General features: G+C 40.8%; 1 protein-coding gene across 1 annotated transcript in view; it reads right to left on the bottom strand.

The window, feature by feature from the left end:
* LOC126235320 (retinal guanylyl cyclase 2) overlaps positions 1-15,711 on the bottom strand; it is a 456,575-nt gene that overhangs the window by 433,230 nt on the left and 7,634 nt on the right. The window lies entirely within an intron of this gene.

The following is a 15,711-nucleotide window of genomic DNA, read 5'->3' as shown; positions in this document are numbered from 1 at the left end:
CCCGAAATAAGAGGAAGGAATCACTTCCGAGTTCCACAGTGCAATTCAGTTAGCACAATGACTATGCACAGAGAGTTAAAAAGAATCGGGTACGGTGATCGGGCAACTCCTTATAAGCCACCCGTTTCCGTAAAGGTAAAGTTTCACGTTATGGCTTTAGATGGGTCAGTCGAGTCCGACCTACCGCCGTATTACCCTCTGCCAGCGGCCTCACTGGACGCCATCTGGAGGGTCATGTGGTCAGCATACCGGTCTCCTGGTAGTTCTCGGATTTCTTGACCTTCCAACCGCTAATACTCTGTCAAGTAGCTCCTTATCTGGCTCACTAGGCTGAGTGCGGCCAATTCGAGTCCTCTTGCAAAGAAGTACCGTCATGCAGTACCGCGCATCGAAATCGGGCACCCGCATGGCGGTCCTGTTGTCAGTGCTAAACGACTCTTGAAGTGGGACACTGGACACTGGACAACCCGAAACGAGTTATTTGGAGTTATGGCAATACGATGGAAGGGTTTGAGTTTAGCGAATGCCTGGAGGATGTTACCTGCCGTAATGTGAGTGCCATCATGAAGTATGGAGGAGGTGGTGTAAGAGTATGGAAGTGTTACGGAAGGATATGAACACATTTCCTAGCACTGTGTACTGTGTATAGTAGAGGAACAGTTCGGAGTGGCTGACTGTTTGTATCAGCATGACAACGCTTTCTGTCATCCGTGAGGCAACGTTCCCAAAATTGATTGGGCTGCTGTGATTCCCAATCTGAACCCCGTGGAGCAACTTTGATATGAGTTACAACGTTTGGTATCAGTTGGTTTCAAATGGTTCTGAGCACTATGGGACTTAACATCTGAGGTCATCAGTCCCATAGACTTAGAACTACTTAAACCTAACTAATCTAAGTACACACATCCATGCCCGACGCACGATTCGAACCTGCGACCGTAGCAGCAGCGCGGTTCCGGAGTGAAGCGCATAGAAGCGCTCGTCCACAGCGGCCGGCCGTATGAGTTGGTTTCGGCTCTTGAGGAAGAATGGGCCAGGTATTCGGTGCCTTCGTCAGTTAACTGTAATAAAGTAGTGATTGTCTAATTCGTGCATCGACCGCAGACAACACCTTCTGCGAATATCGAGACTTCTCATCGGTCATAATGATATGTAATTCCGTTGTGGTTTGTCACGGCCAAGGTTCCTCCTACTTCGCCGCTATCGGTAGCCGTCCGGTCAGAGACACCTTGTCACGGCCCGCGCGGCTCCCCACGTCGGATGTTCGAGTCCCCCCTCGGGCATGGGTGTGTGTGTGTGTTGTCCTTAGCGTAAGTTAGTTTAACTTAGATCATGTAGTGCGTAAGCTTAGGAACCGATGACCTCAGCAGTTTGGGGTCCCATAAAACTTACCGCAAATTTCCAAATTTTCCTCTTAACAGAATGGTTCAACAAATTGGGCGTATATAGCTTCATAGCTAGAGCTCACTTCGAGTGCGACTTAGGCCAACGTAAAAACGTTAAGCTATCCACTGTGATGAGGCAGTAAATGCATGTATTTGAAAAACTGGTAGAAGTCGACATCGGGGAAGATCAATTTGGATTCCGTTGAAATGTTGGAACACGTGAGGCAATACTGACCCTACGACTTATCTTAGAAGATAGATTAAGCAAAGGCAAACCTACGTTTCTAGCATTTGTTGACTTAGAGAAAGCTTTTGACAATGTTGACTGGAGTACTCTCTTTCAAGTTCTGAAGATGGCGGGGGTTAAATACGAGAGCGAAAGGCTATTTACAATTTGTACAGAAACCAGATGGCAGTTATAAGAGTAGAGGGGCATGAAAGGGAAATAGTGGTTGAGACAGGAGAGACAACAGGGTTGTAGCATATGCCCGATGTTATTCTATATGTATATTGAGCAAGCGGTAAAGGAAACAAAAGAAAAATTTGGAGTAAGAATTAAAATCCATGGGAAAGAAATAAAAACATTGAGGTTTGCCGATGACATTGTAATTCTGTCACAGACAGCAAAGGATGTGGAAGAGCAGTTGAACGGGGTAGACAGTATCTTGAAAGGACGATATAAGATGAACATCAACAAAAGTAAAACGAGGATAATCGAATGTTGTCGAATTAAGTCAGGCGATGCTGAGGGAATAAGATTAAATATTTTGAACATAACTGCACAACAGCAACGGTTCCACGTAATAAAATTATAAGCAGTCGACCAGTTGCAATGGATAAAGAAATTCTTTACCTAGGTTTCGACAAATATAAATTTGTCTTCTTCAGAAGGTAGCCTAAGGACAATGAACATCATAGCTTACATTAGAAAAGTATGAAACTTAAGCGAAGAATACATTTTAACACCAATTAGAGAATTCTTGCATTACAGAAATATGATAACGACGACTGGTACTTACAATTTTACATTAGTAAGGACTAATGTACCATCGCCGTTTTTACAATTGTCGGCATAGATCCATTTGTCAAAAATGAAAGATAGCCCTAGAATCAGGGTTTGTCACGTAAATACAAAATAATTCATGGATCTTGCAGAACTCAGCGCTCGGGCCGAGAAACATGTGCCAATTAGCGTACAAAGTCAACGTGTAAATTATCAGTATTAGGTAAAGTGACAATAAAAAAGGAAATTAACTCTCCCGTTATAACAGTATGGGAGCATTGGTACAAATAATGCAGTTATACATCAAAAAAGCAGGTGGCGCTTACGCCGAGGAACTTACGCCCAGTGGCATATACAGCCAAAATAAACAAAATTACTTTACTATATTAGTGAAGCCCACAAGCGGTATATATGTCAGAACTTTAAAATTGACAATAATGGCTATTGTCAAGAAAGAATTACAGACACTGGTATACGATCCTGTTAATACACATTCACAGGGAAAACCAAAATTTTTTAGAGCCAGGCAAAATCACATAAGGGCCGATGTAGTTAGATTAGGAAATCAGTTTTTCTATTTGGCGAGCAAAATAACTGATGATGGTCGAAGGAGAGAGGATATAAAATGCAAACTGGAAATGGTACGGGAAGCGTTTCTGAAGAAGAGAAATTTGTTCACATCGAATATAGATTTAAGTGGCAGGAAGTATTTTCTGACAGTATTTGTATGGAGTGTAGCCATGTGTGGAAGTCAAACATGGACGATAAATAGTTTAGACAACAAGAGAATAGAAGCTTTCGAAATGTGGTGCTACAGAAGAATGCTGCAGATTAGGTGGGTAGATGACGTAACTAATGAGGAGGTACTGAATAGAATCGGGGAGAAGAGGAATTTGTGGCGCAACCTGACTAGAAGAAGCGATCGGTTGGCAGGAAATGTTCTGAGGAATCAAGGGATGACCAATTTAGTATTGGAGGGAAGCGCGGGGTGTGAAAGCCGTAGAGGGAGACCAAGAGATGAATACACTAAGCAGATTAGGAAGGATGTAGGCTGCATTAGTTACTCGGAGATGAAGAAGCTTGCACAGGATAGAGTAGCATGGAGAGCTGCAACAAAGCAGTCTCTGGACTGAAGACCACAACAACACATGTTCACTGTAGATGCATTTGTAACACTATTGCACTGTCGACAATTTGCAATCAGTCTGTGTTTCTGTGAACAAATGTAAAATATAAGTGTCGTGTGGCACTGCCGGTGTATTTGTAGTGTGTATGTGAGTGCAATAGATGCGTGTACAGCGTAGTGTTACGACTGTGTTGTATTTTTGATCATGAGAGAAGAAAAAGAGTGAATCTCAGTGCCGGCAGAATAACAAGGGTTGCCACCAATGTTAACTTCCCCATCCGACGGACGGATCGCCATCAATAATGTCACTTGCTCTCACTTCATGAGATACTGCGGAGAGGTTTGGGATTTAATCAAGGACATTGGCGCAAAGAGTCTGTTGATCAGGAATTTTATGCCATCACCTTTCCTCCGAAACGAGCGCCGTCGCACAGGCAAATGTCAGCGAACTTTCACATCCGTGGCTTGGCATTTGGTCCGGGCGGACGTCACATGACGCCCGTTTAAGTTCATCTTTGAATCTTTCATTCTATTTTTTATTACAGAAGGTAACCAGCCCTATGACTGCTGAACACATTGGGCTACCGTTACCGTGCCGACGATCTCGACTAGGGATGCGGGTTGTGAACATACCAACTTGTGGAAGTAAAGTATATGAAAACTTTCGCATCAATAATAATAGATTCAGAAAGTAGAAACGTACAAAAATGGAGGTACAGGGCTACCGAAGGTCGTTGAAACACTTGATTCGAGACGTTTTCTCGAGTATTTTTCATTTGCGCCTGTATTTCACAAAGGAGAAATGACGTGTTTTCTTATCTGTTTAATATGTATAACAAATGAGTGCTTATCCATGTTGCTCATGAAGAGGAATGCGTGCTGTTTGTCCAAAGCGGTTATGTAGACATTTTCTTAAAGGCTTTCGCATTCTAGAGATTGCATCACAGTAAAGATATTCTTTAATGACATTTGCTATGCTTAGTCCTTTACATTTAGAAATAAACAGTAGAGTATTCATTACTGGATTGAGAATGAGATTTTCACTCTGCAGCGGAGTGTACGCTGATATGAAACTTCCTAGCAGATTAAAACTGTGTGCCAGACCGAGACTCAAACTCGGGACCTTTGCCTTTCGCGGGCAAGTGCTCTACCATCTGAGCTACCCAAGCACGACTCACGCCACGTCCTCACAGCTTTACTTCTGTCAGTACCTCGTCTCCTACCTTCCAAACTTTACAGAAGCTCGAGTCTCGGTCCGGCACACAGTTATAATCTGTCAGGAAGTTTCATATCAGTGCACACTCCGCTGCAGAGTGAAAATCTCATTCTGGAAACATCCTCCAGGCTGTGGCTAAGCAATGTCTCCGCAATATCCTTTCTTTCAGAAGTGCTAGTATTGCAAGGTTCACAGGAGAGCTTCTGTAGTTTGGAAGGTAGGAGACGAGGTACTGGCAGAAGTAAAGCTGTGAGGACGGGGCGTGAGTCGTGCTTGGGTAGCTCAGATGGTAGAGCACTTGCCCGCGAAAGGCAAAGGTCCCGAGTTCGAGTCTCTGTGCGGCACACAGTTTTAATCTGCCAGGAAGTTTCAGTACTGGATTGAAGTTGGTCACCATTCTTCAGCAACGTTCATCATCGTTCGACCACTTACAACAATCTGAAACCTGAAAAAGAGAGAAGTTAACTTTAAAAGCGAACTGGTAATGATTCTTGTTGATAATATTGTGCAACAGATGGACTTTTATTTAGAAAATTCTGACGTGTGTGTTTGAAAAGAATATCATATCTACTATTGTTACGGAATCGAAGTTATTTTAACACAGGCTGCCGTTAAACTGCAGTATAGTTACGACTTTCAGCAACAATATAGTAAAGAACACGTTTTTATTAAACAACTCGTCCACTGCAGTTGAGATGTACGATTTCAATTCAACCTGTCACAGCTTGGCGACAGAGTTTAAAGTCGGATAATAGTTATGTATTAAAACGCTAGGTTACTTCTTAAGCAGTGTATTCGCGAGTTTTTTTAGCACAACCAAACTTTCAATTTCTCTGTCGTTAACAGACTAGTTTTGAGCCGTATCAGTTGATGTTACCTTAACATACGACCCGAATCCATCTGTCAGCTTCACACTTCTCCGTATCTGACACGTGACGCTCCCATCAAGAACCAGAAGATGGATCGTGTTATGAAGACGGATGATGTTTCGAGAATGGATGAGTTCGCCTTTAGTATTACCTCCAGTACCGACATAAACAACTTATTACTGAATCGGACAAATATTTTCTCGTCGAGAAAGACTTATTTTATTGAAATATCTGGTGCCTTTCAATGGTGTTAATTTAGTCGATGTAAACAGCTTCAAGAGCACAAATTGGTTTTACGAGTGTTACTGCCAGTTTGGTTTCATCCATGTTCTTTGCAGGACGTTGCTTTATTTCTTTATTTCTCGCTTGTCAGCTTAGCTGAAAAAGTAAACTCTGATCGACAAAACATTTTTAGACTGTAAGCACAATCTGAAAAAAAAAATTAATGAAAGATAGTGCCAGTATTAAGATAAAATCGGTTTTGTTTGAAGGCCACACTAACCCCTTTCCTACATGTCGACGCTTATATACCCGCATGCGAGTCACGCTGGGTTGCATATACGCTGCAGCAGCACCCCAAAACGGGGAACTTTTTGATCACCCCTTACACAGGGTGAGTCAGCTGCCCCTACCAATGACGTTACATACAACCTGCAATGTTAAATCTGGTCTTTGTAAACTACACGAGAGATTTTCACATTCTCTTGCTCGCTATGCACAAGTTGAAAGTCCTATAGGGAAAATGAACAGGACCTTTTGTACGGTGAGGGTGCGTCTGAAGGTCACGTACGTTTTTTCTTGAATAACTGTAGAAATGTGGCCTCCGACGAGAGTGTGTCCCAGTATGAAATTTAACTACATTAAATTTCCTACAAAAAGGCCCTGTTCCGTTTTTCTGGAGGAATAATAGTACGCGTGTAGCGATCGAAAGAATATGAAAATCTGGAGCGTGGTTTATGAAAGTCTGATTTAACATTTCAGGTTGCACAAAACGACATCGGTAGGGGAAGATGAATCACCCCATGTATTTACAAAGTGATCTTGCAGTTCGTGACTTCTGGTGCACGTCAGAGTCGGTACATCTGTCTTCAGACAACGATACTCATTTTTGCCTTTGTTTATCTACGATAATTTAGAGAGCATGCTTTCAACAATTGGTTTGTACAACGTTGCTTGACATTTAGCTACGCTGCAGACTCTAGTCACCAGAGTCTGTCTTCTGTAGAGTTCCGCACTTCTAAAATGAACAATCACGTCTTGCTACCCGATGGGTAGATAGAAGGAATCCTATGACACTGTTGGCCGCGTGATCCGCAGGAGTAGGTACAGCTGTCTAATCGGAAAGGGCCATCTGATTCAGCGCACAGTGGCCTCTTTAACACAGAGTGTATGAGCGTTCTGCATTAAGCGTATCCGTTGAGTTTAGATGACTATAATGGGCGTGTATAGTGTGGACTCATATTTTCTTGTACGATGATGTGAGGAAAGACATGTTAAAACCAGTTATCGACAGTCAGGCTGCTCCTCCGAATAGCTTAAAGTCTCCATCAAGAGTGCCAAGTGCCCTCAGTCCACGAATCAATGTGGAGAGGTATGGAACTCAATCCACGACATTAGCTCAAAGTCTTGTGGTCAAGAAGTATAAGCCATTACTTCCCCTTCCTTTGTCGGTCAATACTCTCGGTGAAAATTTCTTCCACTAACAGGCCAGAGACGTGTAGTAACCCCCCCCCCCCCCCCTCCTCTCCGAACCCCATTCGCTCATTTGTTTTCAACCCTCTTTCGACGTTTTTGGTTTTCGTAATTTGTTTCTCATGCGAACGAAAGTTCTATGCTACCAAAATTGTAACCAATGGTCGAATTGCGAAGAAGGGACATACCCAGTAACTCGCACTTAAAAATTATCATTCTGCTTACAGTTATCTTTTTGCTGCCAAAAGCAAACCTACATCGGAGAGAAGGAACGAACAAACTCGACTTGCTTTTTAGAGAGCAAGGAAGCACGAGTGGAGAACAGGTAATACTAATTTCCACCTAACAATAACAACGAAATAAAACAAACCGAAGTAGTTTATTCACTGAAGGAAAATAAAAAGTACATGTATTTTAATGTGAAATCATAGATATGAAAAATAGTCTGGAAAGCTCTATTCGCATCTACAAACAATTTCGTCAAGAGTTCTTTTCAGTAAAGGCATCAAATATGTCATCACAAGTAATCCAGATAATAATTTCAAATCGCAACACAGACAGTACTGTAACTGTCCCTTGTAAAGCTGTAGTCCGGACATAATTTTCAGTTGTGTTTAAAACAGAAAGCGACCTTTCTGCTGAACAGTTAGGTACCGTAAACTCGGGTCACTTGAAACCTGAAGGTTAACGTAAGCTCAAACGGGAAAAAGAGTTTCGGTCTATTGCCAGAGAGAACAGCTGCTCATAGGAATGTTAGTACTATGATTGCCCTGTAGATACCAGCAGTGTCTTTAGTGTGGACAGATTTGTTAGTTCGTTTACTGGCAACCAAAGGCCCTTTTGTAGCTTATTTGTCATAGTGAAAAATTATTGTTTCGTGTTGCGTTTACTCGTCAAGCTTTCGTCTATAAACCTATCTTCAGAGAATACAGATTGTTGAAAAGTGAGTTTTTTAAAAAAATTTCATATCTTTTATATCTTTTGCAGTACTCAATTTAGTCATTTTTTCTCAGTCAACAGTTCTCAGACTGGTAAGATGCGCCCTCACACGAATTCCTCTCCTGTTCCAACATCTTCATCTCAGATTATCATTTGCAACCTACGCCTTCAATTACTTGCTGGATGTATTCCAGTATCTGTTACCCTCTACAATTTTCACCCTCTTCAGCTCCCTCTAGAACGTTGGAAGCTATTCAGTGATGTCTTAAAGATATCCTACCATCCTGTCCCTTCTTCTTGTCAGTGTTTCCCATATATCAGACCTCACAAATCTCAACATTCTACTATAGCACCACATATCAAATACTTCTATTATCTTCTGTTCCCATAGTCCATGTCTCATTGCCACACAATGCTGCGCTCCAAACGTACTTTCTCCGAAATTTCTTCCTCAAATTAACACCTATGATTGATACTAGTAGAATTCTCTTGGCCAGGTATGCCCTCTTGGCCAGTACTACCCTGCTTTTGATGTCCTCCTTGCTCAGTCCATCAGGGGTTATTATGCTGTCTATGTAACAGAATTCCTTAAATTCATCTAGTTCATGATCTACAATCCTGATGTTAAGTTTCTCGACATTCTCATTCCTGTTATTTCTCATTAATTTCCTATTTCATTGATTTAATCTCAGTCCATTTCCGTACTCATTAGACTGTAATTCTTGTTCACTTTCACTGAGAATAGGAATGCTATCTGTGAATCTTCTCATTGAGACCGTTGTACCTTGAATTTTAATTCCACTCTTGAACCTTTCTTTTATTTCCGTCATTGCTTCTTCGTTGTTCAGACTCAGCAGCATGTCTTACACCCTTTTTAATTCGAGCCCTTGGTTCTTTGTCTTTCACTCTTAGTGTTCCCTCTTACACTTGTAAATGTTGTATATTACCCGTCTTTTCCACACCTTACCCCTATTTTTCTCAGAATTTCGAACATCTTGCACCATTTGACACTGCCGAACGCTTTTTCCAGGTCGACAACTCTTATGAACGTGTCTTGATTTTCTTTAGTCTTGCTACCATTATCAATCGCAACGTCATAATTGCCTTTATCGTTCCTAAAGCCAAAGTGATCGTCATCTAACACAGCCTCAGTTCTCTTTTCCATTCTTTTGTATATTATTCTTGTCAGCAACTGTTATCTGTTAAGCTGACTGTGCAATAATTCTTTCACTTGTCGGCTCTTTCAGTCTTCGGAAATGTATGGACAATGTTTCCCGAAAATCAGATGGTGTATCGCCAGTCTCAGACGTTCCACACACCAACGTGAACAAGCATTCATTGCCACTTCACCCAATGATTTTTAGAAATTGTGATTGAATGTTATCCATCCCTTCTGTCTTATTCGATCTTAAATCCTCCAAAACTCTTTTAAATTCTGATTCTAATACTGGATTCCCTATCTCTTCTATGCAGACCCCTGTTTCCTCTCCTATTACATCATTAAACAAGTCTCTCCCCTCATAGAAGCCTTCAATGTTCTCTTTCCATCAATCCGCTCCCTATTGTACATTTAACTGCGGAATTATCAATGCACTCTTAATGTTACCACACTTGCTTTTAATTTCAACGAATGCTGCTTTGAGTTGTGTATATTCAAAGTCAGTCCTTCGGATAATAAGGTCTTTTTCGAGTTTCCCATATTTTTCATGCAGCCATTTCGCCTTGGTTTCCCTGCATTTCCTCTTTATTTCATTCCTATGTGACTTTTATTTCTTTATTCCTGAGTTTCCCTGAACACTTTTGTAATTCTTCTTTCATCGATCAAATGAAGTATTTCTTGTGTCACTCTCGATTTTTTCGCAGTTACCTTCTCTGTACGTATGTTTTTCTTTCCAGCTTCTGTGGTTGCTCTCTTTCGAGATGTCCATCCGTCTTCAACTGAACTGCCTATCGCAGACTCTATGGCCTCAGAGAACTTCAAGCGTATCTCCTCATTCGTTAGTACCTCTGCATCCTACTTCTTCGCACATTGATTCTTCCTGACTAGTTTCTTAAACGTCAGCCTACTTTTCATCACTACTAAATTGTGATCTGATTCTACATCTGCTCCTGGGTTACGCCTTACAATTCAGTATCTGATTTCGGAATCTCTGCCTGACCATGATGTAATCTAATTGAAATTTCCCGTATCTCCCGGCCTTTCCCAAGTGTACATCCTCTTCTTGTGATTTTTGAACAGATTATTCACTATTACTAGCTGAAATTTATTGCAGATCTCAATTAGACTTCCTCGTCTCTCATTCACAGTTCCAAGCCCATTTTCTCCCGTAACCTCTTCTTCTGCTACCACCCTCACAATCACATTCCAAGTCTACATGACTATTACGTTTCATCTCCATTTACGTGCTGAATTACCCGATCACTATCCTCATATATTTTCTCTACCTTTCATCTTCAGCTTGCGACGTAGGCATGTATTCATTAACTATCGTTATCGATGTTGGTTTGCTATCGATCCCGATGAGAACAACACTATCACTGAACTGTTCACAGTAACTTACTCTCTGCCCTACCTCCCTATTGATTAGGAATACTACTCTCGTTATACCATTTTCTGCTGCTGCTGATATTACCCTATACTCATCTGACCAGAAATCCTTGTCTTCCTTCCATTTAACTTCAATGGCCCCCCACTATATCTAGACTGAGCCCTATCATTTCCTTTTTCAGACTTTTTAGCTTCCCTACCATGTTCAAACATCTGATATTTTATGTCCCGACCTCCGTTCACTCCGCTGCTCTCTTTGACCAGGCCGTTGGCTGAATGAGGGTGACTTCTTATGCCGGAAGTTTTTGCCCTAAATTGTTGATGAGTTTCATTCAAAATTTAAGCAACAGAGGTGTTCGAAACCGGGATCGAGGATGTTCTGATTACTACTCGAAGACACGCTACCCCTACACAGTGAGGTCTGAGATCCATACAGGTTATAAAAATGAAGGTAGGTGTGTGTGTGTGTGTGTATTTCAAGTCTACTCTGGAGCGATTTGAACCAAACTTGGTACACACATCCTTTACCGGCAGTCAATAATCGCTGTGGAGATGAGAATCACTTAACCTAACATAGTTCACGTGATATGACGCCATAAACAATGAAAAGTATGAGAAAATACCCCTTCATTCATGACGTTTAAATGTATTATTTCTGTGCTACTAAAGTATTCGCAATAAATTTCGCAGATTTGCAGATATAGTACTGAATGCACCTACAAAAGTATATCATGGTTGCACACGTAGTTCACGAGATATGACGTCATCTGTTTTTCGACTGGCGTCAGCACATGTTCCATGCGTCATCTTCGTCAGCCGGATAGTACATTATCAGCAGGTGGCCTACTGCTAGAGGCCGAAACTGGTCATATTTTTAATAAACGACTGTGCGATCGAGACTAATTTCACTAGTTTTGCTTAACTGACAGATCACTGCTTCCCAATTATGTTATCTAAAATTGCCTTAGAAATTGCCTACGAAAACCTGCTCGACATTGTAGCCCGTTCTCTTTAACTTTCTACGAACAGTAGAGGTTGAAAATACCGCTTCAGCTGTAAATTACTTTATTTTCACACAACCGGTTTCGGACTGTTATAAGGCCATCCTCAGGTGTCGTAGCTGTGCTGTGGTCCTCGAGAGCCGCGTGTACCAGGCGCGGTGTGCTGCCTATCAGCGCAGAACACTCCCTGTTCTATCTTAACAGTAGTAACTTCCTATACTTAAACTGACAAAAGAACCTCTTGTCCAAGGCAATTGTGCTCCAAGATTAGTAATTATTTACCTATAATTATCATTATCTTCCTACTGTAAAGTACAGATAGTAAGTTTCATTGAGGGCCAATTGTTACCTAAACACATTAACAGTCCTCCTGTGTAGTTTAATCAAATCTCAGGTACATCATTTGCTAAGCTCTGCTGCTGTCTTGTACCTTATCAGCAAAACAGAAGTTCAGTATCAAGTAAATCCAATCACAATAGTTAACTTTCTTTATAATCCATATTAGTTCTGGGTCCAACTTTGCCTAATTGGGCTGGAGACCTTTTCATTTTATGTAATTACAGTTTGCTTTATTACTAAAAGAGCCTTAACTCAATTTCCGTTTGTTTTGCTACTGCTTCCTTTCCATAGAAATCTTTATAAAAGCAAAATCTGTTCCATACCTTACCATTACACACCGTAGTGTTCACAAGGCAAGTATCCTTTCATAGGAATAACATTATCAGCATACTACTAATTTAATAGCAACCGGTAGCATTACAAGGCGTGTGACGTGCATGCAGAGCATGCAGCTTTTTCAGATCTTCCGTAGATACACACATCCATCTTTGTGGCCCATTCTGTGACAAGGATCAGTAGATGCATTGTAAGGAGAGTAATTGTCGTGTGTCTACATTGCCTAGGACTGCGAAATCCTCACATACGGTTATTCTCCTGAATTAACTCCAGAGTGAAAGGTTTGTAAGGACTGGTGGGCCTCTTTTTCTTCATTCCGCGTCATTTAGCCCAGTTGGAGCTAGCATTGTTCGGCGGGGAGCTGGTTCTCGTATTCTCCAAGGACCGGTAGCGGGCTGCCCCCGTTTGCGACTCTTTTGTCAGCCGCTCTCCAGGCAGGTGAGACAAAGTCTACCTCAGATTGCATAGTAAAAGTTTAATCGCATTCCCTTCGATGGGAGAAAGTTAATTTACGTGAATAGAAAGACTGAATGAGTAGAGAGTGTGAGACTGTAGAGTCAGCAAAGGAGGGAAATAAAAAGTAAAATAACAAGAAAGACGTATCTCGCTATCGTCAGTTTGCCGTCTTGCCGTTCTGTGTGCCTTTCCATTAGACAACCTAAGATAGGCTTGTAGTCTACGCTCAGGCGGGAAGCGTCTAAGGTACAAATAAGTAGTAAGTACACAGTACAGATGTGTTACTGTATACCGTGATGTTTTTGCGAGCAACAGTCATCTGTGAGCGGTACATGTATACACATAGCCATTTGCACAAGGTGTTCTATGTCTGAAATATTTTAATTATGACAAACCCATTATAATGTGCTGCTTTTTGTGCACATGACAATTCGGCGTGACGTCCAACTGAAAATGAACATGTTTCATAAGAAAAAGGTTTTTTTAAGACATAAAGGTGACAGTGAAGTCTCTCTAAAATGGCTATTTCAAATTAAAAAAATATTTTTGCTGTCCTGGCTTTAGCAACCAAATTTTTAGAATTCGGGGTCTACAAGATTAACTGCAAGACTGCTAAAAGTTTAGTATTGGTCAGAACGGGAATATGTTTCAAGATCAATTTTAAAGAACGTACATATAGTCAGAATAAGAGTGCATTCGGTACAAATTTGGACAACGGCAGGTAATATAGAGGATAATATGGAAGTGTTGCACAAGGCACCAAAAGGACAACTATCGAACCTACAGGAGCTAATCGAAATTTACGTTCATAGAAAACAGCAACCGGGGTTACTGCTGAATAAACAGAATTAGTTTAACCTGAAAGGATTCCACTTCTGATGTGTTACTGACTATCGAAATTTTAACAAATTAATAGCCATTATTCTGTTAGTTATTCCACACTAACGGCAATGTTTAATTGCTTAGTCATGCTGACAGGTTTCGATCAACAGTTGTCATGTTACTTTTATACTTCTTATTCACACTGGTACACAATTATGTGCTGTTTACTTTGTCAGGCAAGAAGATTTCTATTGTTACCCTTTAGACGTTTTATGTGGATTTAAAAAATGGATTTTATTTCCACGTATTGTTTGTCAGTTTAAGCTTCACTGTCAGACAGTTACATGAAATATTTTTAATTACTGACTATATATACTGCGTTTTAAGTATTGGATTTACAGTACTTGTTATTGTGTACCTTAGCATAAGTCCCTCTGCTGCCCTCAGTTATTTGTATAAATACAGGACGCACCCAGGCCATCAATAGCACTCACTATGTACATAGGTATATACATACCGACTCTGAACTACGTTAGAATATTTTTATGTTATGTATGGCTGGTATGCATAGCTGTTAATCATATTATTATTTATTTATTTGTTTTTATGCCTTCCAATGAATTTTTCAGATTTAGCTTCAGCTTAGTTTGTCACACTACTGTTTTTCTATTTGTAACACATCTGAAGATGCCAATGGCCGAAGTCGGTAATTATGAATGGTACACCTAGAGTGATCAAAATAGACCTTTACAGATAAAGTGATATGACATGATCGCGGACTTATTTACAGACTTTATATCTTCAATTCATTATTACTGTGTGACTAACTGAGACTCGAACCTGAGACTGAATTATTTAAGCTCAGAGCTTCACTTGCGCTATTACCACATCCACTGCCTTCAAATTTCACGGATGTTCTCCTGCATACCATGCAAGACTAGCACTCACGGAAGAAAGGAAATTCTTCCAGGAGTGCTACTGTCGCAATGTATGCAGGAGGTTCTTCGGTAGGCCTACTCTCCATACAACTCCACCCATCGCCCCTTCCTTCCCACTTCCCTTCACTGCCAAATTGACTATTCCTGAATGCATCAGGATATGTGCTATCAAACAATCCTTTCCTTTAGTTGGGTTGTGCCATAAATTTATTTTCTCCTCAGTTCTGTTCAGTACCTCTGCATCGGTTATCCGGACTACCCATCTAATCACCAGTACTTTCCTGTAACACCCTATTTAAACACTTATAATTATATTGGATGTTAATAAATTTCTCTTTTTAGTGATTTCTTTTGTTAATGCCAGTCTGTATTTATAGCTCCTTAGCTTCTGCAACTGATAGTTATTTTTCTCCCCAAACAGCAGTACTGATCTACTGGTTTTAGTGTCTAATTTCACAATCATCGAACTTGGTGGCGTAGTGGTTAGCACACCTGCACTCACATTCGGGACTGATCCACTGAAAGGGCATGGCTCATTTCCTTCCCCATCCGTGAAACATTCCGAGATTGTGGTCCATCTGTAACGATCTCGATCTTTCTTCATTCTTTTCTTCATTTTCTAACCTAGGTTTCTCATTATTCAATTACCACTCGTTTACTTAATCTCTTTTTCAAGACATTGTCCAATCCTATCAATCGCTCCTTCAAGTCCTTGCTGCTCTCTGACAAAATTACAACGTCATAGGCAAAACTCAGAATTTTTTCTCTGTGTACTTTAGCTCCTTTTACAAATTTCTTCTTGATTTCCCTTAGAACTATCTCATTGTTCAGATTGAATAACGAAGCTACAACTCTGCCACACTCCCGCTCTTCTTTAATGTCCTTCAACTCTTACAACTGCAGTGAGGTTTCTGCATAAGTTGTAAGCAATTTTTCGCTTCGTTTATTTTATTCCTCCTACCTTCAGAATTTGAAAGAGTGTCTGTCAAGTATCCGACATAATATCGCTTATACTGGAACTTGACAATGCATTGTACGTTA

This window comes from Schistocerca nitens, chromosome 2 (assembly GCF_023898315.1).
Source record: "Schistocerca nitens isolate TAMUIC-IGC-003100 chromosome 2, iqSchNite1.1, whole genome shotgun sequence".
Taxonomy (NCBI): Eukaryota; Metazoa; Arthropoda; class Insecta; order Orthoptera; family Acrididae; genus Schistocerca; species Schistocerca nitens.
This window is presented reverse-complemented; position numbering and strand designations above follow the sequence as displayed.